At 52.3% G+C, this 25,024-nt stretch overlaps 1 long non-coding RNA gene across 1 annotated transcript; it reads right to left on the reverse strand.

Annotated features, from left to right (window-relative positions):
* Positions 1-1,620: 1,620 nt before the first annotated feature.
* Positions 1,621-1,994, reverse strand: LOC109941425 (uncharacterized). Its single transcript, XR_002263999.1, has 3 exons — positions 1,934-1,994; positions 1,771-1,814; positions 1,621-1,691 (listed from the first exon to the last, which is right to left on the reverse strand). It is a non-coding gene; the product is annotated as an uncharacterized lncRNA (long non-coding RNA).
* Between the last annotated feature and the right edge of the window lie 23,030 nt (positions 1,995-25,024).

A 25,024-nucleotide genomic window follows, 5' to 3' on the forward strand; every position in this document is an offset into this window, starting at 1 on the left:
CCTTGGATTCCGGTAGTGTTGGACAAGAAACATCGACGACGCCTCGTGCGACCAATTGACGAGTAGCAGCACCTTCAGCTCTAGACAAGTTTCTACTAGTTGTGTGTCCGTGCGTTGTAACGGGAACATATAATACCATTGATAACTTATGTACGTTGGGATGTGCATTAACATATATCTGACCAGATCTTCTTCTTCCTTGGGGATCTGAAGAAAAGCCTTTTCGGAAGCCAAACATGTTAAGACCTAATCATGTGCTGCCCTTGTGTCTCTGATCATCATCAGCACACTGTTCGACGCTTGTATGAGTCTTGTTAATTTGCATGCCTCGTGCATAGTCTCTCAACCATTAATTCATTATGATATACAGAATTCGTGTGAGTTGTGACTAACATTATCAAATTCATATAAATTATTTTAAAGAATCAATATAGAGTTTTATATGATAGAGAAATACATGTGGATTAAAAAATGATAAACAAAAGATCTAAAATATAACAGTTCGATCAAGTTGCATAAGATGTACAATTTTCCAATTGCTTCTGCATTTGGAAGTCCACCTTTCTATGTTATCTTTGCTATTTCTGACTTAATAGAATCCAAATAGTATTGAACACTAAGAAAACTACAAAATGAGATGGAGTTGTGTTGACTGAAAAACATATGTATGTAGCATTTGGAATAAAAAAAATACACTTTAAGTATTCAAGTACCAGATAATGCCAGACAAGGGATTAATTCCACAGAGCAAAGTACAAAATCCATGACAAAATATTTCATAATAGATTTAAAAAAGGAAGGCTTTTTGCTTAAAATATGAGGCCTTAATCTCAAAATGTGTATATGTGATATTGAACGGGTCACCACCAATGCCTACACAAGTTGACTGCCCCAAACCTACAGCTATTGTTTGAAACACTCGTCAACAGAAATCAGACATGCATTAACCAAACATAGTCAGGTGCTCGTGCGTTGCCACGACTCACAAATTATTAATCTTTATTTTTGCATAATTTTAGATTTTTACCGTTTAAATGTGGGAGAGGAGAGAGAGGTGAATGGAATAGTAGAGATAAGATTTATAAGAAATAGGGATCTGCACCAAGAACATGTAATGTGCTAGTATTAGTAGTACCTTCTAGGGTTGAGTCTTCCTCAACACCCTTGTATGCCCAGTGGCATGATGCAATAATGTTCTCAGACGCATATCTTGCGATATTTATTTATAACCAGTCAAAAACTCAGAGAGTAATCTTACTTTACGAAGGATTTGAAACATAAAGAAAATTATGAAAATTACTTAATCAACGAAAAAACACTCGATGCAACAACATACAAAGGTCAATTAAATGCCCAAGCACAAAAAATCTGAATGTGAAGCAAAGCATATATACATATCTGGACATACAGTCTGGTTCTTCCCGCATGCTTCCCAGCTGGACACTTCTCCGACCATTCTCTGTGCTACCGAGCGAATAAAGGTCTGAATAATTAACATTTAGCTTCTCTCTTTCTCTCTATCTATAGAAAACTCTTTATCCTAGTTCCATATCATTATGTTTTTCTTCAGTGTGTCGATGTAACCGGCTACGCTGTCTCCATAGAAGTCGTCTTTAGTTGGCTAGATGATGCTGGCGTTCCAAACCGGGCAATTAGTGAACAAAACAGAGCATGCCCTAGCATCCAGGTTCCTATAGATTTCAAGATCATGACTGATGATGTCCAGTATTTGACGTACGTACATAGTGTAAAACAGTCTTCCTTGCGTACCAGTGGAAGTCGACGGTGTTCCCTCCTTTGTCGGAGTGAAGTGGCTATGGAGTACAGGTAGTAGTTGTGTTAGCAGTCAGTAGCATGAGCGATCAGCCACATTGTTGATCTGATCAAACACACCAAATAGAGCACATCAAACCTTGCTTGCGATTTGTACTACCTAGTGTATGTCTCTGATGAAGTGCGAGAGGAACATGAGCGCTTGTGTTATATTATCTGCATTGCAGAAAAGCAACGTTCATGACTGTTAATGACAAATTGTCCAAAACTTTGCAGAATTGGAGCATGCACATACGAGTAGCAGAGTAGCGACATTACATTATGGGGGAGAAGATCTCCCATAGGTGGGGAGCTGGGAGGTACAGTTGTTGATGGCGCCCACGATGCACAGGCCCTTGACACCATCCTTGTCCTTGTAGTCCCCTGACGAAACAGAAAAAACGACGCATGACGACCATGAGCACAAGATTGCGTGTCAGATTCATCTTGGAACGAGGGGCGTGGTCGCTTACCATCGTAGTTGTAGGTGCAGAGGAAGTAAGAAGAATTCTGTCGGCGTTTCGAACCCGGGGGGTCCCTGGGCCGACGAGTAAATTGTCGCCGCGTGCCCCAGACCAGATGGGTCGGCGCGAGACGGAGCGCGAAGGGGGGAGAGAAGCCGGAGGGAGACAGGCGTAAAAGGGGAAACCCACGGCCTTCGTGTTTGTCTCGCACCCAGGTCGGGTGCGCTTGCAGTAGGGGGTTACAAGCGTCCGCGTGGGAGAGAGCGAGAGGCTTATGCGCATGTCGTCCCGTCCTTCCCCGCGCGGCCAACCCTCTCTAAGAGGGCCCTGGACCTTCCTTTTATAGGCGTAAGGAGAGGGTCCAGGTGTACAATGGGAGATGTAGCAGTGTGCTAACGTGTCTAGCGGGGAGGAGCTAGTGCCCTGAGTACATGCCGTCGTGGCAGCCGGAGAGGTTTTGGCACCCTGTTCGTGTGATGTCGTGGCAGTCGGAGGAGCGCTGGAGCCTGGCGGAAGGACAGCTGTCGGGGCTGTCGAGTCCTTGCTGACGTCTCCTTGCTTCCGTAAGGGGACTGAGAGCCGCCATCGTCATGGGGCATGCGGGGCACCATCATTACTTGTTTACCAGGGCGAGCCAGATGGGACGCCGGTCTTGTTCCCCGTAGCCTGAGCTAGCTAGGGGTAGGGTAATGATGGCCCCTCCTGTGATGTGGTCGGTCCGAGCCCTGGGGTCGGGCGAGGCGGAGGCTTCTCCTAAGTCGAGGTCGAGTCTGTCTTCTGAGGCCGAGGTCGAGTCCGAGCCCCTGGGTCGGGCGAGGCGGAGACCGTCGGCTAAGGCCAGGGCTGAGTCCGAGCCCTGGGGTCGGGCGAGGCAGAGTTCGTCGTCTTCCGGGGTTGAGCCCGAGTCCGAGCCCTGGGGTCGGGCGAGGCGGAGTTCGTCGTCTTCCGGGGCTGAGCCCGAGTCCGAGCCCTAGGGTCGGGCGAGGCGTTGCTTCCTATGGTGCTTGAGGCCGGACTTGGCTGCTGTCAGCCTCACTCTGTCGAGTGGCACAGCAGTCGAAGCGGCGCAGGCGGCGCTGTCCTCTTGTCAGGCCGGTCAGTGGAGCGGCGAAGTGACTGCGGTCACTTCGGCTCTGTCGACTGAAGGGCGCGCGTCAGGATAAGGTGTCAGGCCACCTTTGCATTAAATGCTCCTGCGATACGGTCGGTCGGCGTGGCGACTTGGCCAAGGTTGCTTCTTGGCGAAGACTGGGCCTCGGGCGAGACGTAAATCCTCCGGGGTCGGCTGCCCTTGCCCGAGGCTGGGCTCGGGCGAGGCGAGGTCGTGTCCCTTGAGTGGACCGAGCCTTGACTTAATTGTACCCATCAGACCTTTGCAGCTTTGTGCTGATGGGGGTTACCAGCTGAGATTAGGAGCCTTGAGGGTACCCCTAATTATGGTCCCCGACAAATTCGTTAATTACTGTTATAGAGAATAAAATGAAGTAGATGGCTTAATCTAGGCTGTCGAATGTCATTATCATAAGGCATATCTACTATGCTGCAAGCCTGGAACCTTTTATTCACGTAAAGTAAGCATGTGATGTGAACTCTGTCATGCTAGCTTCATACAAGTTACACACACTCAAATAAGTTGCCAGGAAACCAACATTTTTGTCTCTTGTATCTAGTCTTGCACTGGGGGCAGCATTGGTTCCCCTCACGCTCATACTCATAGCATGGCCGGCAGACAGGGAAGGCACACTCATTGCAGGCAACAAAGACATCGCCAGTGGCTGAAACACCTATAGAGTCACCACAAATCTGGCAGACCTGCCCATTCACACTCTTTGTGGGCTTAGCCTGCATTAGTGTCGGGGACCATAATTAGGGGTACCCCCAAGACTCCTAATATCAGCTGGTAACCCCTATCAGCACAAAGCTGCAAAGGCCTGATGGGCGCGATTCCGGTCAAGGCTCCGTCCACTCAAGGAACACGATCTCGCCTCGCCCGAGCCTAGCCTTGGGCAGAAACAGTAGACCAAGGCAGATTCACGCCTCGCCCGAGGGTCTCCTCAAGCAACGGGCGCACCTTCAACTCGCCCGAGGCCCAGCTCGGGCAAGCTTCGCGGAGAAGCAACCTTGACCAGATCGCCACGCCAACCGACCGTATCGCCGGAGCATTCAATGCAAGGATCGCCTGACACCTTATCCTGACGTGCGCCCTTCAGTCGATAGAGCCGAAGTGACCGCAGTCACTTTGCCGCTCCACTGACTGACCTGACAAGAAAACAGCGCCACCTGCCCTGCTCCGACTGTTGTGCCACTCGCCAGAGTGAGGCCGACAGCAGCTAAGGCCAGCCTCGGGCGCCGTAGAAAGCTCTGCCTCGCCCGACCCCAGGGCTCGGACTCAACCTCGACTCTGGAAGACGGTCTCCGCCTCGTCCGACCCCAGGGCTCGGACTCCATCTCGACCTCGGACGACGGTCTCCGCCTCGCCCGACCCCAGGGCTCGGACTCCACCTCGACCTCGGACGACGGTCTCCGCCTCGCCCGACCCCAGGGCTCGGACTCAGCCTCGACCTCGGAGGAGCCACCACCTCGCCCGACCTCGGGCTCAGACCGACCACGTCACAGGGGGGGCCATCATTACCCTACCCCTAGCCAGCTCAGGCTACGGGGAACAAGACCGGCGTCCCATCTGGCTTGCCCCGGTAAAACAGGTAATGATGGCACCCCGCGTGCTCCATGACGACGGCGGTTCTCAGCCCCTTACGGAAGCAAGGAGACGTCAGCAAGGATCCGACTCGCGCCGACCCATCTGTGCTGGGACACGCAGCGACAATTCACTCGTCGGTCCAGGGACCCCCCGGGGTCGAAACGCCAACAGTTGGCGCGCCAGGTAGGGGCCTGCTGCGTGTTGACGAACAGCTTCCCGTCAAGCTCTAGATGGGTAATCTCCAGCAACCTCTCCAACCTGGGACGGTGCTCCGTTTCGGGAGCCTTGAGTTCATGTCCCTCGACGGCAGCTACGACATGATACTCCTTCCTCCGCCGCGCGACAACGACAATGGCGGCCGTCAGCCCGCCCGTCGGCGGCGGAATCGACGACGTCTTCCCCACGTGACGGAAGAGCAACATTTGGGTCTGTCCCGTCACCTTCCCCACCGACGGAGGAGGAGGCGGGGCAGGCATGGCCAAGCAGGAGGCGGCACCTCGTCGGCTGTCGAGTGAGTCGACGGCGCTGGCGCCCCAGCTGGGGACACGTCGGGCGTTGACCTCGCGTCTGAGACGAAGACGAGCGTTGTTTCCCCGCAACACGCCAACCCCAAGCAGACAAACGACGCCAGCACGCTCGCGAAGGACTTGCTGGGCGTTAGCCTCGTACCTGAGATAACGGTGCAGTCCGTCCCTGACACGACTTCGTCACCATCCGTCGATCAAGAGGTACCGTCTGTTTCCCATCCTGTGCCTTTTAGATTCAGCTTCGACCCACCAAGCGACCCCGCTTCGGTGGATGCTTTCATAGAGGCATATCAGAACCTTCCGGGGTATCATATGCGATCAACCTGGGACTGACTGACGGCCGTCTCGACCTACGGGCCCCCGGGTTCCGAGGAAGATGATGAGCCCGACTATGGTTGGGATTTCTCTGGGCTCGGTAACCTCAGTGCCATGTGGGACTTCATGACCGCATGTGACTACTGCCTCTCTGATTGCTCCGATAGTAGCCACAGCCTCGGCGACGAGGACTGTGGCCCAAGTCGCGAATGTTTCCACGTCGATCTAAAGGGTCTCGACGAAGGCAACCATCTTGGTATGCCGGAGGACGGCGATCCCCTTAGGCTTGCGCCTCGCGTTGACATCCTTTGGGAGCTAGATGTGGTCCTAGTCCCTGCGGGGGTCAGGACGCACAGCTCGAGCAAATCCGCGAGATGCAGGCCAGGCTCGACGAGGAAGCAGGACAACTTGTGCAGCTCCGACAGACTATCGGGCAGGAGTGGGCAGGCCGAGCACCGGCCGGAGAAGCGCGTCATCTGGCCCAGGACGTCAGGCATCGCATCGCCGATGATGCCAGGGCAAGGCTGCCCCCGGCTTCCAGTGGGGTCGGCCAGAACCTGGCTGCAGCAGCAATACTACTCTGAGCGATGCCTGAACCATCCACCACCGAGGGGTGGCGTATCCAGGGAGAGCTCAAGAATCTCCTGGAGGATGTCGCGGTCCGACAGGCCGAAATCTCTGCCTCCCGTAGGCAAGGGTACCCCCCGGAGCATCGCGTCGCGACTTCCTGATTCATGCGGGAAGCCTCGGTCCACACCGGGCGCACACGGGACACAGCGCCTGCGGCCCCGGGTCGCCTCGGCAACGAGCACCACCGCCGCGACCGTCGAGCCCACCTCGACGATAAGGTGCACCGAGGCTACCACCCCAGGCGTGGGGGACGCTACGACAGCGGGGAGGATCGGAGCCCCTCGCCCGAACCACCCGGTCCGCAAGCCTTCAGCCAGGCCATACGACGGGCGTCGTTCCCGACCCGGTTCCGAGCCCCGACTATCATCACCAAGTACTCGGGGGAGACAAGGCCGGAACTGTGGCTCGCGGACTACCGGCTAGCCTGCCAGCTGGGTGGAATGGACGATGACAACCTCATCATCCGTAACCTCCCCTATTCCTCTCCGACGCCGCCTGAGCCTGGCTGGAGCATCTGCCCCCTGCGCAGATCTCCAACTGGGACGACCTGGTCAAAGCCTTCGCCGGCAACTTCCAGGGCACATACGTGCGCCCTGGGAACCCCTGGGATCTCCGAAGCTGCCGCCAGCAGCCGGGAGAATCCCTCCGGGACTACATCCGGCGATTTTCGAAGCAGCGCACCGAGCTGCCCAACATCACCGACTCAGATGTCATCGGCGCGTTCCTCGCCGGCACCACTTGCCGCGACCTGGTGAGCAAGCTGGGTCGCAAGACCCCCACCAGGGCGAGCGAGCTGATGGACATCGCCACCAAGTTCGCCTTTGGTCAGGAGGCGGTCAAGGCCATCTTCCGGAAGGACAAGCAGCCTCAGGGGCGCCAGCCGGAAGAGGTCCCCGAGGCGTTCGCTCAGCGCGGCACCAAGAAGAAGGGCAAGAAGAAGTCGCAAGCGAAACGCGACGTCGCCGACGCAGATCTTGTCTCCGCCGCCGAGCACAGGAACCCTCGGAAGCCTCCCGGAGGTGCCAACTTGTTCGACAAGATGCTCAAGGAGTCGTGCCCCTATCATCAGGGTCTCGTCAAGCACACCCTTGAGGAGTGTGTCATGCTTCGGCGCTACTTCCACAAGGCCGGGCCCCCGGCGGAAGGTGGCACAGCCCACAACAACGACAAGGAGGGCCACAAGACAGAAGAGTTCCCCGAGGTCCACGACTGCTTCATGATCTACGGTGGGCAAGTGGCAAACGCCTCGGCTCGGCACCGCAAGCAAGAGCGCCGGGAGGTCTGCTCGGTGAAGGTGGCGGCGCCAGTCTACCTAGACTGGTCCGACAAGCCCATCACCTTCGACCAAGGCGACCACCCCGTCGACCCCGACCACGTGCCGAGCCCGAGGAAGTACCTGCTCATTGTCGATCCCGTCATCGGCAACGTCAGGCTTACCAAGGTCCTCATGGACGGAGGCAACAACCTCAACATCATCTACGCCGAGACCCTCGGGCTCCTGCAGATTGATCTGTCCTCGATCCGGGCTGGCACAGTGCCCTTTCACGGGATCATCCCCGGGAAACGCGTCCAACCCCTTGGGCAACTCGATCTGCCCATCTGCTTCGGAACTCCCTCCAACTTCCGAAAGGAAACCCTCACATTCGAGGTGGTCGGGTTCTGAGGAACCTACCACGCAGTGCTGGGGAGACCATGCTACGCCAAGTTCATGGCCGTCCCCAACTACACCTACCTCAAGCTCAAGATGTCGGGCCCCAACGGGGTCATCACCGTCGGCTCCACGTACCGACACGCGTACAAATGCGACATGGAGTGCGTGGAGTACGCCAAGGCCCTCACCGAATCCGAGGCCCTCATCGCCGACCTGGAGAGCCTCTCCAGGGAGGTGCCAGATGCGAAACGCCACGCCGGCAACTTCGAGCCAGCTGAGACGGTTAAGTCCGTCCCTCTCGACCCCAGCAACGACGCCTCCAAGCAGATCCGGATCGGCTCCGAGCTCGACCCCAAATAGGAAGCGGTGCTCGTTGACTTTCTCCGCGTGAACGCCGAGGTTTTTGTGTGGAGTCCCTCAGACATGCCTAGCATACCGAGGGATGTCGCCGAGCACTCGCTGGATATCCGAGCTGGAGCCCGACCAGCGAAGCAGCCTCTGCGCCGATTCAACGAAGAAAAGCGCAGAGCCATAGGTGAGGAGATCCACAAGATGATGGCTGCAGGGTTCATCAAAGAGGTATTCCATCCCGAATGGCTAGCCAACCCTGTGCTTGTGAGAAAGAAAGGCGGGAAATGGCGGATGTGTGTAGACTACACTGGTCTAAACAAAGCATGTCTGAAAGTTCCCTACCCTCTGTCTCGCATCGATCAAATCGTGGATTCCACTGCTGGGTGTGAAACCCTGTCTTTCCTCGATGCCTACTCAGGGTATCACCAAATCAGGATGAAAGAGTCCGACTAGCTCGCGACTTCTTTCATCACACCTTTTGGCATGTACTGCTACATTACTATGCCATTCGGTTTGAGAAATGCGGGTGCGACATACCAAAGGTGCATGAACCACGTGTTCGGAGAGCACATTGGTCGAACGGTCGAGGCTTACGTCGATGACATCGTAGTCAAGACGAGGAAAGCCTCCGACCTCCTCTCAGACCTTGAAACGACATTCGAGTGTCTCAAGGCGAAAGGCGTAAAACTCAATCCCGAGAAGTGTGTCTTCAGAGTCCCTCGAGGCATGCTCCTGGGGTTCATCGTCTCCGAGCGGGGCATCAAGGCCAACCCAGAGAAAATCGCGGCCATCACCAACATGGGCCCCATCAAGGACTTGAAAGGAGTACAGAGGGTCATGGGATGCCTTGCGGCTCTGAGCCGTTTCATCTCGTGCCTCGGCGAAAAAGGCCTACCTCTGTACCGCCTCTTAAGGAAGACCGAGCGCTTCACTTGGACCCCCGAGGCCGAGGAAGCCCTCGGGAACCTAAAGGCGCTCCTTACAAGCGCGCCCATCTTGGTGCCCCCCGCTGCCGGAGAAGCCCTCTTGATCTACGTCGCCGCTACCACTCAGGTGGTCAGCGTCGCGATCGTGGTCGAGAGACGAGAAGAGGGGCACGCATTGCCTGTCCAGAGGCCGATCTACTTCATCAGTAAGGTACTGTCCGAAACCAAAATCCGCTACCCGCAAATTCAGAAGCTACTGTACGCGGTAATTCTGACGCGGCGAAAGTTGAGACACTACTTCGAGTCTCATCCGGTGACTGTGGTGTCACCCTTCCCCCTGGGGGAGATCATCCAGTGCCGAGAGGCCTCGGGTAGGATTGCAAAGTGGGCGGTGGAAATCATGGGCGAGACAATCTCGTTCGCCCCTCGGAAGGCCATCAAGTCCCAAGTTTTGGCAGACTTTGTGGTTGAATGGGTCAATACCCAGCTTCCAGCAGCTCCGATCCAACCGGAACTCTGGACCATGTTTTTCGATGGGTCGTTGATGAAAACAGGAGTGGGCGCGGGTCTGCTCTTCATCTCGCCCCTCGGGAAGCACCTCCGCTACGTGCTGCACCTCCATTTCCCGGCGTCCAACAACGTGGCCGAGTACGAGGCTCTGGTTAATGGGTTGCGCATCGCCATCGAGCTAGGGGTCCGGCGCCTCAACGCTCGTGGCGACTCGCAGCTTGTCATCAACCAAGTCATGAAGAACTCCCACTGCCGCGACCCGAAGATGGAAGCCTACTGCGATGAGGTTCGGCGCCTGGAGGACAAGTTCTACGGACTCGAGCTCAACCACATCGCCCGACGATACAACGAGACTGCGGACGAACTGGCTAAGATAGCCTCGAGGCGGACAACGGTTCCTCCGGACGTCTTCTCCCAAGACCTACATCAACCCTCAGTCAAGACCGACGACACGCCCGAGCCCGAGAAGGTCTCGGCTAAGCCCGAGGCGCCCTCGGCCCCCGAGGGTGAGGCACTGCGCGTCGAGGAAGAGCAGAATGGGGTCACGCCTAATCGAAACTGGCAAACCATGTACATACAATATCTCCACCGAGGAGAGCTACCCCTCGACAGAGCCGAAGCTCGGCGACTGGCGCGGCGCGCCAAGTCGTTCGTCTTGCTGGGTGACGGAAAGGAGCTCTACCACCACAGCCCCTCAGGCATCCTCCAACAATGCATATCCATCGCCGAAGGTCAGGAGCTATTACAAGAAATACACTCGGGGGCTTGCGGTCATCACGCAGCGCCTCGAGCCCTTGTTGGAAACGCCTTCCGACAGGGTTTCTACTGGCCAATCACGGTGCCGACGCCACTAGGATTGTACGCACCTGCCAAGGGTGTCAATTCTACGCAAAGCAGACCCACCTGCCCGCTCAGGCTCTGCAAACAATACCCATCACCTGGTCGTTCGCTTTGTGGGGTCTGGACCTCGTCGGTCCCTTACAGAAGGCACCTGGGGGCTACACGCACGTGCTGGTCGCCATCGACAAATTCTCCAAGTGGATTGAGGTCAGACCCCTAAACAGCATCAGGTCCGAACAGGCGGTGGCGTTCTTCACCAACATCATCCATCGCTTCGGGGTTCCGAACTCCATCATCACCGACAACGGCACTCAGTTCACTGGCAGAAAGTTCCTGGACTTCTGCGAGGACCACCACATTCGAGTGGACTGGGCCGTCATAGCTCACCCCATGACGAATGGGCAGGTAGAACGTGCCAACGACATGATTCTGCAAGGACTCAAGCCAAGGATCTACAACGACCTCAACAAGTTCGACATGCGATGGATAAAGGAACTCCCCTCGGTGGTCTGGAGTCTGAGAACGACGCCAAGCCGTGCCACAGGCTTCACGCCGTTCTTTCTAAGTCTATGGGACCGAGGCTATCTTGCCCACACACTTAGAATACGGATCCCCGAGGACGAGGGCGTACGTCAACCGAAGCAACCGGACCAACCGAGAAGACTCACTAGACCAGCTGGAAGAGGCTCGGGACATGGCCCTACTACACTCGGCGCGATATCAGCAGTCCCTGCGACGCTACCACGCCCGAGGGGTTCGGTCCCGAGACCTCCAGGTGGGCGACTTGGTGCTTCGGCTACGACAAGACGCCCGAGGGCGCCACAAGCTAACGCCTCCCTGGGAAGGGCCTTTCATCATCGCCAAGATTTTGAAGCCCAGAACGTACAAGCTGGCCAACAGTCAAGGCGAGGTCTACAACAACGCTTGGAATATCCGACAGCTACGTCGCTTCTACCCTTAAGATGTTTTCAAGTCGTTCATATACCTCATTTACATACACAAATAAAGTCTAACTATCAAGGAAGGGTCAGCCTTGCCTCGGCAAAGCCCGACCCTCCCTCGGGGGCTAGAAGGGGGAACCCCCTCTGCGTCAAAATTTTCCTCGGAAAAAGTCTTTCTACCAGAACATCTTTCGTGCTTTTCGACTACTTCGATAGTGGGATCCTGAAAACGACGGAGTACACGTAAGCAGGCAAGGCCGACCGAGCCGAGAGACTCCTACGCCTCTGGGATACGGATACCTCACTCATCACCTTCTGCGATAAGTAACTCACGCTCGGATAAGCGATTCCGCTGGCCGAACAAGTCTTAACGCTCGAAAGCTTTTCTGCCGAAATGATTTTTCGTGCCTTCTCGACTATATCGATAACAGAATCCTATAGACGAGTAAGAGTACACATAAGCGGCAAGGCCGATCGAGCCGAGCGACTCCTACGCCCCCGGGATACGGATACCTCACTAATCACCTTCCGCAATAAGTAACTCTCGCTCGGATAAACAATTCTGTTACTGACGAACAAGTCCTGATACTCGAAACAAGGGGAAAAGAAACGCAGCTTTACAACATGACGACGGTATGTTTGGGCCTCGGCGGCCGCAAAAAAAACATACACACACTACAGATGAACTATTCCTGCAGATTCAGACATCAATAGGGGGAGCAGCAGCACCCTCGGCATCGACTCCACCCTCGGCGGAATCCGACCCAGCCTCGGACGGCGACACGGTCGAAGGATTTCCACCTCGAAGGAAGATGTCAGCATCGCGCCTGAGCCATCGCCGCCAGGGTCTCCTCCAGGAACCCGACCCAAGCAGATGGCTGGACCAGCCGTCCCGAAGCCTCAGCCAGCTGTCCCCCGAGGACATCAGCCCGGCTCATGGCCTCGGTAGCCCGACTCCAGGGTTGGTCCCACCAGTGGACGACCCGGCCAGGTTCCAGCCGCCGCTGCTACGCCTCCTCGGCCTAGGAAGTCACCTGCTCCTAGGCCGACGAAGTCTTATTTTCGAGCCAACTCCGCCTCTGTCCGTGCTGACACCGCTGCCTCCGGCTCTGGCTCATCGCAGAGCGGCCGAGGGTTTCTTTAACTGAGCAAGAGAAGCCTCGGGCGGCAAGGCCGACCAAGCCGAGGGACTCCTACGCCTCCAGGATACGGATACCTCACTCGTCACCTTCCGCACGAGGCAACTCACACTTGGTTAAGTGGTTCAGCTAGCCGACAGGCGAGTCCTAGTGCTCGAAAGGAGGAAGAAACACGGCTTTACGCCCAAATACACACATGTTCAGGCCCCGACAGCCACGATGAACAGACACCGACACTCAAGGTGCCATTACAAACAAACTCCGGTTCCGCCCCCGTAGGTACGAACAGCCCCCCACATTGGAGGGCCTGCGGGGCGACAAAACCCCAGGTGGCTCGCCGACGCCCACTCCGGCAGCAGCGACAACGACCTCCGCTCCGGGCAACCAAACAGCAGCAGCGATGACCTCAGGGCAGACGCTGCTGCGATAAGGCCCTCGCCCACGCCCCCACTCGAGGGGCGAGGACAAGCTACCAAGGCTGTAGAGCCGGAGGTCAGTCCGCGGGTGGCACCGACTATCTCGTTGGCAGAGAAACCTCCTCCGGCTGCCTCGGTGGGAGGTGGCACCGGAAGCAACGACGGAGCCGCTCAGGCCGGAGAGCCAGACACGCGGCAGCTGCCAGCGCCACGAACGGCGAACGCCCTTCCCCCCCGATCACTGAGGGAAGGAGCGGGCCACTGCCCATGCGAAGGCAGGCCCTGGCTCAGCCCGGCCTCCGCCCCAGCAAGGATGATGAAGATCCTTGAAGCTGAGGGCGGGGCAAAGGCCGCAGCCCGACTTGCTTCTCTCCACAATCAAACTGGTGGTCAGCGTCTTGGGTGACCATCGGCAAGGGGATGCAGCCGGGCTGCCTGATGAAAATCCTTGAAGCCGAGCGATGGCTGAAAGGTACCAACTTCCGTGAAGTTGCGTTCCTCCAACGACAGCAAGACGAAAGCAACGCGGGCGCTCCCCATCCGGGGGCTCGAAAGGTGGAAGGACGCGATGCATGAGGGGAGTGCGAAGGCATGGCTGCATCCAAGGGGGTCACCCCCCTTTTTAAAGGCAACTCTCCCCACTTGCGTCCTCAGCCGCCGCAGACTGAGTCTTCACTAACACACTCCAAGGTCCTCCCCCTGCGACACGGGGGCTGGGTCCCGCGCGTCATGCAAGCTGGCCCAGGGCAGAAGAAGCCAAACCGCCGCGCGCGGAGCGCGTAACTGCCCAGCGGTTACAAGCACTCCTCCACTTTCGCCCAGACCATCGGGTGAAAGGGCGGACCGCCATGCAGGCGGCATGCAACCGCACCAAGGGGGCGCACCCTTCCGACTTCGATGCGTCCAGCATAGAGGCCCAGGACCACACGTCATGTAACCGGCGCGCCGGTTACTACGTGCGAGACACTGCACCGCCACTTGCGCTAGTACCGCGCCTCCTCGACTGCGGAACCGGAGCCGCGACTCGAGGCGACCCCGCGCATGGCCCAACAGTGCCAACCGAGCACATTGGTCACTGGTCAGTCAGCCGCGGGAGAAGGCGCGGCGGTCGATATGGCCAGAAGTGGGCCGACAGTAATGGCGGCAGCAGGCGAGCGGAAGCGGCGATCAAATCGACTGCAGGCTCACGTCCCCTCCCGGAGCAGCAGGAGAGCCCTCTCCCACGACGTGAAGATGACGCGCCCGTGTTCCGTTCCTCGAACGGCTCACGCACGCACAACGGCTGCCCCGCGAACCACTCGTCCCGTCGCATTAACTCTGCGGCAGGACAGGCGGCACCTTTGGCAGGCGAAGCGGGCGACGCTTCACCCCCGCCATGATGACCGCGTCAAAAAAGGTACGCCACGTCGTTCAATTTCATATCCCTTTTTCTCTTCCCCTTCCTCTCTCTTGCTACAGGGACCGGGAAAGGGGATACTCCAAAAGGGATCCTTCTCCACGAAGGAAGTGGGCCCCGAGCCCTCCTACTAATCAGAGGTTCGAAGGCTGGCCCCACGGAAGGGTTCGACAGCCGCCTCAGGCCACTCGGGCTCCGCGCCCACTACTGATCAGAGGTTCGTAGGCTGGCCCCCAAAGGGTTCGACAGCCGCCTTAGAGCACGCAGAGCGAGGGATGACTCTGGGTACGTCCGATACATGGCCAAGGCTCGGGCTACGCTCCCGAGGTACCCTAGGACATTTCCGAGACCAGAAGGAGCGATTCTGTAACGGAATCCCATCAGAGGGAGGCATCGAGCCCTCGAACCCTATCAAACGGGACCGGGTCCGGCAAATCACCTGCAGTTACTTTTGGAGTGCGCCTCTGGGCCACTAGCCAACCCTTATCGAACGGGGCACGGACGTCCACTCGGATCACCCATTAGCAACTCACTGGAGACACCATGTTCGGCGCCCTCCAAGGGCAACATGGCGCTTTCCCCCCTCCTCCTTGCGGAAAGGCGACGAAGGGGCGTATGAAAAAAGTCGAGTCAGTCCTTGACCGTCCTCTCGCTCTGTGCGGAGGCTCGGGGGCTGCTCTCGCAAACCCGGCTCCGGCCAAACCGTTGACAGCGTCAACATACCAGCCCGAGAACTTGGAACCTGACTATGCACCCGGGCAACGACCAGTTCGCATGAGGGAACAACCAGACCGGCCGAGGCATCGCGAAAGGCATTAAGACCTCGAAGGAGTCAAACCACTCCTCCGAGGCCTTGGGGGCTACACCCGGCGGGTGCGCTCGCGCGCACCCACTGGAACGAAATGCAACCGAGAAAGGCCGGTCCCCTTGCAAAAAAGTGCGACAAAAGCCTCCAAGCGAGTACTAACACTCCCTTCGAGGCTCGGGGGCTACTGTCCGGGACCATAATCAGGGGTACCCCCAAGACTCCTAATCTCAGCTGGTAACCCCCATCAGCACAAAGATGAAAAGGCCTGATGGGCGCGATTCCGGTCAAGGCTCCGTCCACTCAAGGAACACGATCTCGCCTCGCCCGAGCCCAGCCTCGGGCAGAAACAGTAGACCAAGGCAGATTCACGCCTCGCCTGAGGGTCTCCTCAAGCAACGGGCGCACCTTCGACTCGCCTGAGGCCTAGTTCGGGCAGGCTTCACAGAGAAGCAACCTTGACCAGATCGCCACGCCAACCGACCGTATCGCAGGAGCATTCAATGCAAGGATCGCCTGACACCTTATCCTGACGCGCGCCCTTCAGTCGACAGAGCCAAAGTGACCGCAGTCACTTCGCCGCTCCACTGACTGACCTGACAGGAAAACAACGCCGCCTGCCCTGCTCCGACTGCTGTGCCACTCGCCAGAGTGAGGCCGACAGCAGCTAAGGCCAGCCTCGGGCGCCGTAGGAAGCTCCGCCTCGCCCGACCCTAGGGCTCGGACTCAACCTCGACTCCGAAAGACGGTCTCCGCCTCGTCCGACCCTAGGGCTCGGACTCCACCTCGACCTCGGACGACGGACTGCGCCTCGCCCGACCCCAGGGCTCGGACTCCACCTCGACCTCGGACGACGGTCTCCGCCTCGCCCGACCCCAGGGCTCGGACTCAGCCTCGACCTCGGAGGAGCCACCACCTCGCCCGACCTCGGGCTCGGACCGACCACGTCACGGGGGGCATCATTACCCTACCCCTAGCCAGCTCAGGCTACGGGGAACAAGACCGGCGTCCCATCTGGCTCGCCCCGGTAAAACAGGTAATGATGGCACCCCGCGTGCTCCATGACGACGGCGGTTCTCAGCCCCTTACAGAAGCAAGGAGACGTCAGCAAGGATCCGACAGCCCCGATAGCTGCGCTTCCACAGGGCTCAAGCGCTCCTCCAACAGCCACGACATCACATGAACAGGGCACCAAAACCTCTCCGACAGCCACGACGGCATGTACATAGGACTCTGGCTTCCCTCTGCTAGACACGTTAGCACATTGCTACACCCCCCATTGTACACCTGGGCCCTCTCCTTACATTTATAAAAGGAAGGTCCAGGGCTCTCGTACGAGAAGGTGGTCGCGCGGGAGAACGGGCCGACGCACAAGGCTCCCTCTCTCTCCCTCACGAACGCTTGTAACCCCCTACTGCAAGCGCATCCGCCCTGGGCGCAGGACAACACGAGGCCGCGGTTTCCCTTTACTGTTTTCCCCCTTGTGTTCCATCTCGCGCCGACCCATCTGGGCTGGGACACGCAGCGACAATTTACTCGTCGATCCAGGGACCCCCCCGGGGTCGAAACGCCGACAATTACCGAGATAACGACAAAGTCAGCACACATGCAATCAGAAATTCAGCATTAAAGGACACCTCAGTGACTCATGCACTTTACTGGTGAGCAACAGACTGTAAAAATCAACCTGCGATCAAGTGTCTATTAGTCTTGAAGTCGAGGCTAAGATCAAAATGCGAGGAAGGTAATTTCGAATTTACATAAGATGAACTAATTCAATGGTGTAGTAGTCATAAACAAAGGCACGCTGCAGCAGGGCAAAGAAGGATCTAATTCACCGTCGGTCCATGGTAATTATGACAAGGAATTGTTGAGGCATGGGTAAACACAGGGATCTAAACAATCTGAGGGTCCATTTCACTAGATCTCCAAGACAGCGAAACATGAACAGTATATCATTATCTATTGCCGATTTGGCAACTGTTCGAAGAATTGGACCGAGCACGAACAGTTCAGAAATTGCCAGGAGGACATGTCTGATATGGTGACTTACACGGTGCAACGAAAGCATCGCTGAAATGGACAGGCAAAATCTACGAGCAGAGACACGCAGAAGCGACCACATTTGAGGGGCGAACCCCAAGCGTTAGACTAAATACTAACACCTAGGCCCAGATCCAGCGACAGACGCGCGCGCACGACATGAGCCGCTAGAAACTGAATCTGAAGCAGGCAGCAAGGGCGGCACTGGATTGGCTGGATGTACCGGGGTCGGCGCATTGCCGTCATGGCGGATCATGACGAACTCGTTGCGGTTGTGCGAGCCCGCCACCATCCCCATTTTTATCAGCAAACCACACCAGCAAGCGCCCATGAGAAGACGGGTCGCGGCTGGTCAGACCCACCGCTCCTGCATCGGTTGGGAAATCAAAGTCGCGGTCGGATCTGGGCGAGCAGGGCGCGAATCCGGGCATGGCGGCGACAATGGCGAGGAGATCTGGGGAGGAGCGGGTGGGATCAAGGCGGTGGCACTCGTGCCCCTCCGGTCTCGCTTTGGGCTGGTTCGGGGCGGCTGCAGGGTTCCACGGGTCGCGCTAGGTGGGCGTGCGGCATGCATCGGGCGGGCGGGATTGCGGCGTGCGGGCGGTAGGGCGGGCGGGAGGGCAGTTCGCCATGGTTGCGGCGGGATTTGCGGGCTTGCGGTGTGCGGGGGGGAGGACGGTTCGCCTTGGTCGCGGCGGGGTTTGCAGGTTTGCGGCGTGCGGGTGGGCGGACGTAGGGAGGCGGGGGCAATCTATAGTAAGTTCTTAATAGTTAGTAGAGATTACTGTTTCTATATGCTTATATCAATCATAGATGAATGCCCGTGCGTTGCAACGGGAATATATAATACCAGTATACTATGATAACTTATATACAAAATATGTGTTATACCGTTATGAGAAAATGTTTCATAACCAATTTGTGATTCTGACCATACATAAATTTTGTTATTTATAATCTATCTGTTTCACCACTACATTGCAACCATCAGTATCATACAGACTTCGATATATGTCACGATTTGCATGGTCTCATTATTGGAGAGCACGTTTCACACATACCGGAAGAAATTCCCTCGTACATCGTTAGTCATCGGACACGTACCACCATACGCTTTTGCTTAAACAAAAAGGTAAGTGTGTGTGTTTGCAAGACTAATGGTCAAACATCGTATAACCATAAAGTTAGAATACTATATTAATATATTGAATAAATTAATCCAATAGACATAGATTAACCCAATTAACATAGGATAAATAAATATCTAATTATAAAAGTATGAAACATGGTATAATCAATGTTGTTACTGCGTAGTAAATATTCATACGAGACTAACACAACTGGAACAGTTCAATTTGAAATTAAAATGGGGAAGTTACGAATTTCCAAAGTTTCTATTTATTTGATATAGGATTAATTAGGAAATCAATTTTATTGTTGTTTTCATGACAAAACAGAGGTATTATGTGATAAAAAAATAATATTATAGAATTATAGAAATTGGAATGAACTCATTTGGATTTAATATGAAATTTCCATGAATTAAATGAGTTTCTGCAATTATTTTTAAACTAAAAATCAATCTCTAAACTCATTTTCCCTATTTTATTTATTTCCTGGACTGCGTCCCAAATTCTAGAAAGATCAGGGGCCAAGCTATAAATGTTTTTCTAGACTCAGTGAGCATACAGAGTGGACGGTGGGTTAAACACAAAAAACGTCTTAGTTGAAGTTGTACGCAATTCAACATGAGTCACATTGGCTAGAGGGTGGAAGGCTAGGCATTTTGCTCAATAATCCAAGGTTCGATCCCTGAGCAGCCACAGTTTATTTTTTTTCTGCACGCGGAACGGGGGAGGGTAGAATGGCAGAACGCGGGAGGGCAAAACGGCAGACTACTCTTACCTTATTAATAAGTAGTATAGAATAAATAAATAACTAATTATAAAAGTATGAAACATGGTATAATCAATATTGTTACTGCGTAGTAAATATTCATACGAGACTAGCACAACTGGAACAGTTCAATTTGGAATTAAAATGGGAAAGTTACGAATTTCCAAAGTTTCTATGTATTTGATATAGGATTAATTAGGAAATCAATTTTATTGTTATTTTCATGACAAAACAGAGGTATTATGTGATAAAAAATAATATTATAGAATTATAGAAATTGGAATGAACTCATTTGGATTTAATATGAAATTTCCATGAATTAAATGAGTTTCTGCAATTATTTTTAAACTAAAAATCAATTTCTAAACTCCTTTTCTCTATTTTCTTTATTTTCTGGACTGCGTCCCAAATTCCAGAAAGATCAAGGACAAAGCTATAAATGTTTTTCTAGACTCAGTGAGCATAAAGAGTGGACGACGGGTTAAACACAAAAGACGTCTTAGTTGAAGTTGTACACAATTCAATATGAGTCACGTTGGCTAGAGGGTGGAAGGCTAAGCATTCTACTCAATAGATCCGAGGTTCTATCCCTGAGCAGCCACAGTTTGTTTTTTTTTCTGCGCGCGGAACGGGGGAGGGCAGAACGGTATTCGCAGAGCAGAGAGTTTGAATATGGAGATGCTCGAGATAACCTTAGGCATACATGATTAGTCCACCTTTGTGAGAATCAAGCACCGTAGAAAAAATAGATCTTAAATTTAAGCGCTTATTTTAATTTTTTCAATCGTTGCATTAGGAAAAGGAAAAGCTGAACATGGAGAACATTACTCATATAACGCATCCGTTCTAGTACTGAAACAAAACAAGTCAAATAAATATCTGCAGCCTTTTTAATTTCTACTGTCAATACAAGGTTAACTCTTTAGGCTTTTTTCTCTCTCTACCCTAAACTTTAAATAAGGGGGTGTTTGGTTTCTAGGGACTAATATTTAGTCCCTTCATTTTATTACATTTTAGTATATAAATTGATAAATATAGAAACTAAAATAGAGTTTTAGTTTCTATATTTGATAATTTTGTAACTAAAGTGGAATAAAATGTAGGGACTAAAAATTAGTCCCTAGAAACCAAACACCCCCTAAAGGTGGTATTATTTTTCTTATGACAAGAAGGTGGTACATATGTTGGAATAATGGATTATGAGAGTGAAATCCACTCGAATTCTTTGTAAGAAAAAAAACTGAATTAAATCTTCTGACCTGATTGAATATAGCCATCCCATGCATGTCTAACAAAAGGTTGCATGGTGCTGGAGAACCGCTTGATTATTACCAGCGAGCTAATTAATTGGGAATAATCAATGACACAATGACCTTTTAGATAGAAGTGGCCAACGAGAGTACGTAGGACCTAAAGCAGCTAGCTATGACATGTACAGGGATTTGTGCAAGAACTTTGTCTACACGTTCCCTCCAGCAGGCTCCAATGCAAGTAGAAGGAAAGGGACCGAGTGGTGGAATTGAAGAGGGGGGCGGCAAGATGAGTCCCGCTCGCTTTGGGCGGCTGCCTCTTCCAGATCTGTGACGTGGACGTCTACATAGTCATTCTTGTGCGTGGCAACGCGCAGGTCCCCCGTTTACATTGGATTTTACTTCTTCACTTGTTCTCTGTTTGCTGATCATATCGTTCTGGAACCCGTGTTGGAACAGTGTCCTCGTAGTCAGATCTAGAAGGTTGCAGGATGGAGTGACAGAAGAATAAGGTCCAAAACTCCAAATTGATTGAGAGAAATGGAGAAGACTCTGACAATTTCTGAATTAATAGCACACATGCACGCATGCATGCATGGGGCCGCGCAGCTCGCTCATTGCTCGTATATGTGCAGCAGAGGTGCCCTCCCTCATTTTTATTAGCAATATACTCTATCCATCCATAAACATATAGTTCTTGTTTTTTTTTCTAAAAAATGAAATACTCTGAATTTTAATTAAATTTATATAAAAATATAAATATTCATAATATAAAGTAAGCTTCATTCGATTATTTGTAGAATATATTCTTATGGTAAATTTATTTAGAGACAAAAAATAATAATATTGTTTACTCTAAATTTAATCAAACTTGATTTAGATTGACCCGCACGGATACTATAATTATATATCTTTTTTTATAGACGGAGTGAGTACTATGCCACTAGGGGTATAGTCGGATCGGATATAGACGTATATTACTCGTTCCATATTTGTTTTCATATTTCTCTTCGGATTCAGATCTGTAGGATAAAATTTAAATGGATATCGATATCTTAAATATCTAACTTTGAGAATACGAATACGGATAAAAATCAGATACAGATCGAATACTGAGTACCCGGACTCGGATACGAATCGGATCTCAGCCCTCTTAGACGGATCGAATTCAAATACGGACGGATGTTTACATCCCTATATACCAACAAACTAGTACTTCTTCCATCTGGTAAGTCTGAAACAATACAACAACTTGAGTCTTTTCTCCCTCCCCCCTTGTAAAAAATGCAATTTTAGGTGGATCCCATGGTAAAAGGTTCTACTAAGACCACTCACACTAAAGATTTTATGGGAGCTTTGTGAGCATTAAATAAGCTACCAACTTAGAAAGTATGGTGACATGACATAGTATAAGTAGAGAAATATGGTCAAAGTTTTGTGGGAAGAAATGAGTTCCGTGGGGAAGAAACTAATTTGTATTGTTTCCAACACATGTGAGTTTTATAAACTTAAGACATAAAACTCCCGGTGAGACTAGCCTAATGATCATTCCTAACCACAAATTGTTTTCTAGAATGATGGTCCCCATCTCACGCCCATGCATCACTGTGTCCTGCTTCTCCTAGTCTCCATGCATGCAAGTGAGCTCCACCCAAGACTAGCCGGTTATCTCTGTCAGGCTAGTGTGTGAGCAGTGTCGTCGTTGTATGAACTAATTATTTAAGAAAACTAAGCGCACGTATGCGTAGCTAGCTATATATAGCCAACAGAATATACAGCAACAATATATATGCACATCTCCGTCGTCGTCGATCTAAAATTCTAAAGTACGAATAGTATAGGCTATATAGAGCGGATAGAGAGGCATATGAGACGATGGCTTCTCACAAGCGGCGCAGGAGATCCTGTGTACTCCGACGATCGATGTGCGTTTGCATTGCATAGACTGCTGTACCGCGACTAGGGCCTGAAGCCCGTGACTGAACCTCATCAGGACTTACAAAAGAGGCCCATGCTTATTATTTATATTTGGATTTTTCTCCACAAGTTACCGAGGAGATTTGTAGTGTCATCTGAACATTTTCTAAAGGCGGAAACAAAAATCTCCAGTATAAACATTACCGACAACCAAGAATCCACACAGTAAAAGAATTACTAATAGAAAAGCTAAATGAAATGTTTGCTGGTATACACTAGTGCATGGGTCATCGTCTGAATTTTGTTCTTCTCCTTTCATCTTTCTAACTTACATAGATGGAGAGGAGGGAAACAAAACTGAAGTGCTTTTAACTCCCTCCATTTTTTTATTTGTCACGTTTTAGTATAAAAATAAACTAGCGAACGACAAATATTTAAGAACGGATATAGTATTAGGATGCACTACATCGACGCTATAGTTTTATCCCGACGAGACTTATAGCGTCGAATATGTGTAGTCGGCATATGTTTTTAGCGACTGGTTGTAAGACAGCGTAAGGGCTTTTAGAGATTTCAGTGAAGTCGTGAATCTTGGCTTATCCTTAAACCGTGTCCAGCAGTTCACCCATATGATTAGCTGAAATATTATTTTTGCACTGTTTTTTACTGTAGATTGTACTGTTCGTAGGATGAAGTTTAAATAGACTTATAGAAGGTTTTTAAAGAAGAAGTCAGACACACTCTAATAGCTAATAAGGTTGTGGTATAGAACGGCACACACGGACCACTTCAGGCCAGCATGCACTTGCAGTGCGCTACGCTTACGCACAAGCGCGCGTGTGCAACGCTGGAAGATGCATGGCTGAGCATGCAATGCAGCGCGTCAATGTGCTTTGCGGACGTACGACTACGGTAATTGTACGTGTCCCTGACAAGTCAACACGCTTTAAGGATAAGTACACCACAGGCGCATTCTCGTGAATCGTGCAATGCATGACGACAAGAGTACGTTCATTTAGTGTAGAATGCGGGCTGGGGATCGGAGATGTGTCTGACTCTTCCTACTCGATCGGCAGTTAGCTGCTATCGGAATCCGGGTCTTTGCCGAGTGTCGTATTCTTTACCGAGTGTTTTTTATCGGGCACTGGAGACTGGACAAAAACTACTTTACCGAGTGTCGCCTTCGGTAAAGTCCTGCGCTCGGTAACCCTATTGGCAGATATATGTGGATCTTGTCGTTGAATATAAGGCCGGCCGGGTCCAGCGCGACCTCTTTCCCTATGATGATGTGGTCTTCAACATAGTTCGTATAGATCGTCGTGACCCTATTGGCAGATATGTTATGACCGGTCGGTTGATGGATCTGTCGACTAATCGGCATGGTGTCGACTAATCGGCATGGTCGGTAACAATTATGTTGGGACAGTACGGGTCGGTACTGATCACCGCATCGAAGTCCGAGTTGATACCGACTAGGTCTCTGGTCGATACTGACCGTACGGGTCGGAACTAATCACTCCTTATATATTATACGGTGCTCCTCTATATATTGTTGCTCCTCCATTCTCTCCTCCTTATGAGGCTCCTTCCATATGGTACATGTGCTCCTTCTTTGTCCTCCCACAAGCATGGTAATATCCCAAGCAGCCACAACAATGCAACCTCCAACCAGTCCACGTACTCTGGTGCGACTCAGTTCCATCGACAAAGGGACTAGACTAGGACGGAGGAGGAAAGACGCGTAAATACAGATATATTTTTTATGAATTGGACACCATTTTGGTGGACAACATTTTTGTGTTTATAAATCTATAGATCCACATGTGTGGTTTGCACTCTGTTGATCCCTTTAGGCAATGACAAAAAGGTATCAACCTTTTAGGTGAAATGGCGACTACATACAACTTAATGGAACATGCATGCCTCTGTACCCCCAAAAAGCTAAGGAATTAGTGGTCCACAAGCAACCACAAGGTCACCCTCTTCAACGACATCTACAACTAATTGTTAGTAGCCCGTTTTCGAGCGGGCCAGATGATGCTATGCTCCTTCAAAGCGGTAAAGGAGTGCTTCCGTAAGAGGACAAGTGAAACATACTTCAAGCTGGAGCACATGTGTCGTACTATTCACTATCATCTCAAGTGTATGCCAACACGGTGATGACAACTCCAACGATGGGAACAAACGATTTTGTCTCAACATGGACAACAATTATAGCTCTGCATCACCGGACAGTGTCAAACCAACATACCCTATTGGTCACGATAGGGCAAGAGCGCAACACAAAAGGCAAGGGCCAGCAACAAGTAGCAACAGGTCCTCTGCCATGGAAAAGAGCATGTTGAACAAGTTGTACAAGACCTGCCAAAGGATAACTCAATTAAAATTATTTGAGAACTTCACCAAGTAACTGGATCAGTCCACCACTGATATGAATAATGACATGAAAAGGGTCCATAGATTGGTCGTAAAAAAATAACCAAGCAATTAAAACTAG

This window comes from Zea mays, chromosome 8 (genome assembly GCF_902167145.1).
Source record: "Zea mays cultivar B73 chromosome 8, Zm-B73-REFERENCE-NAM-5.0, whole genome shotgun sequence".
In the NCBI taxonomy this organism is placed as follows: domain Eukaryota; kingdom Viridiplantae; phylum Streptophyta; class Magnoliopsida; order Poales; family Poaceae; genus Zea; species Zea mays.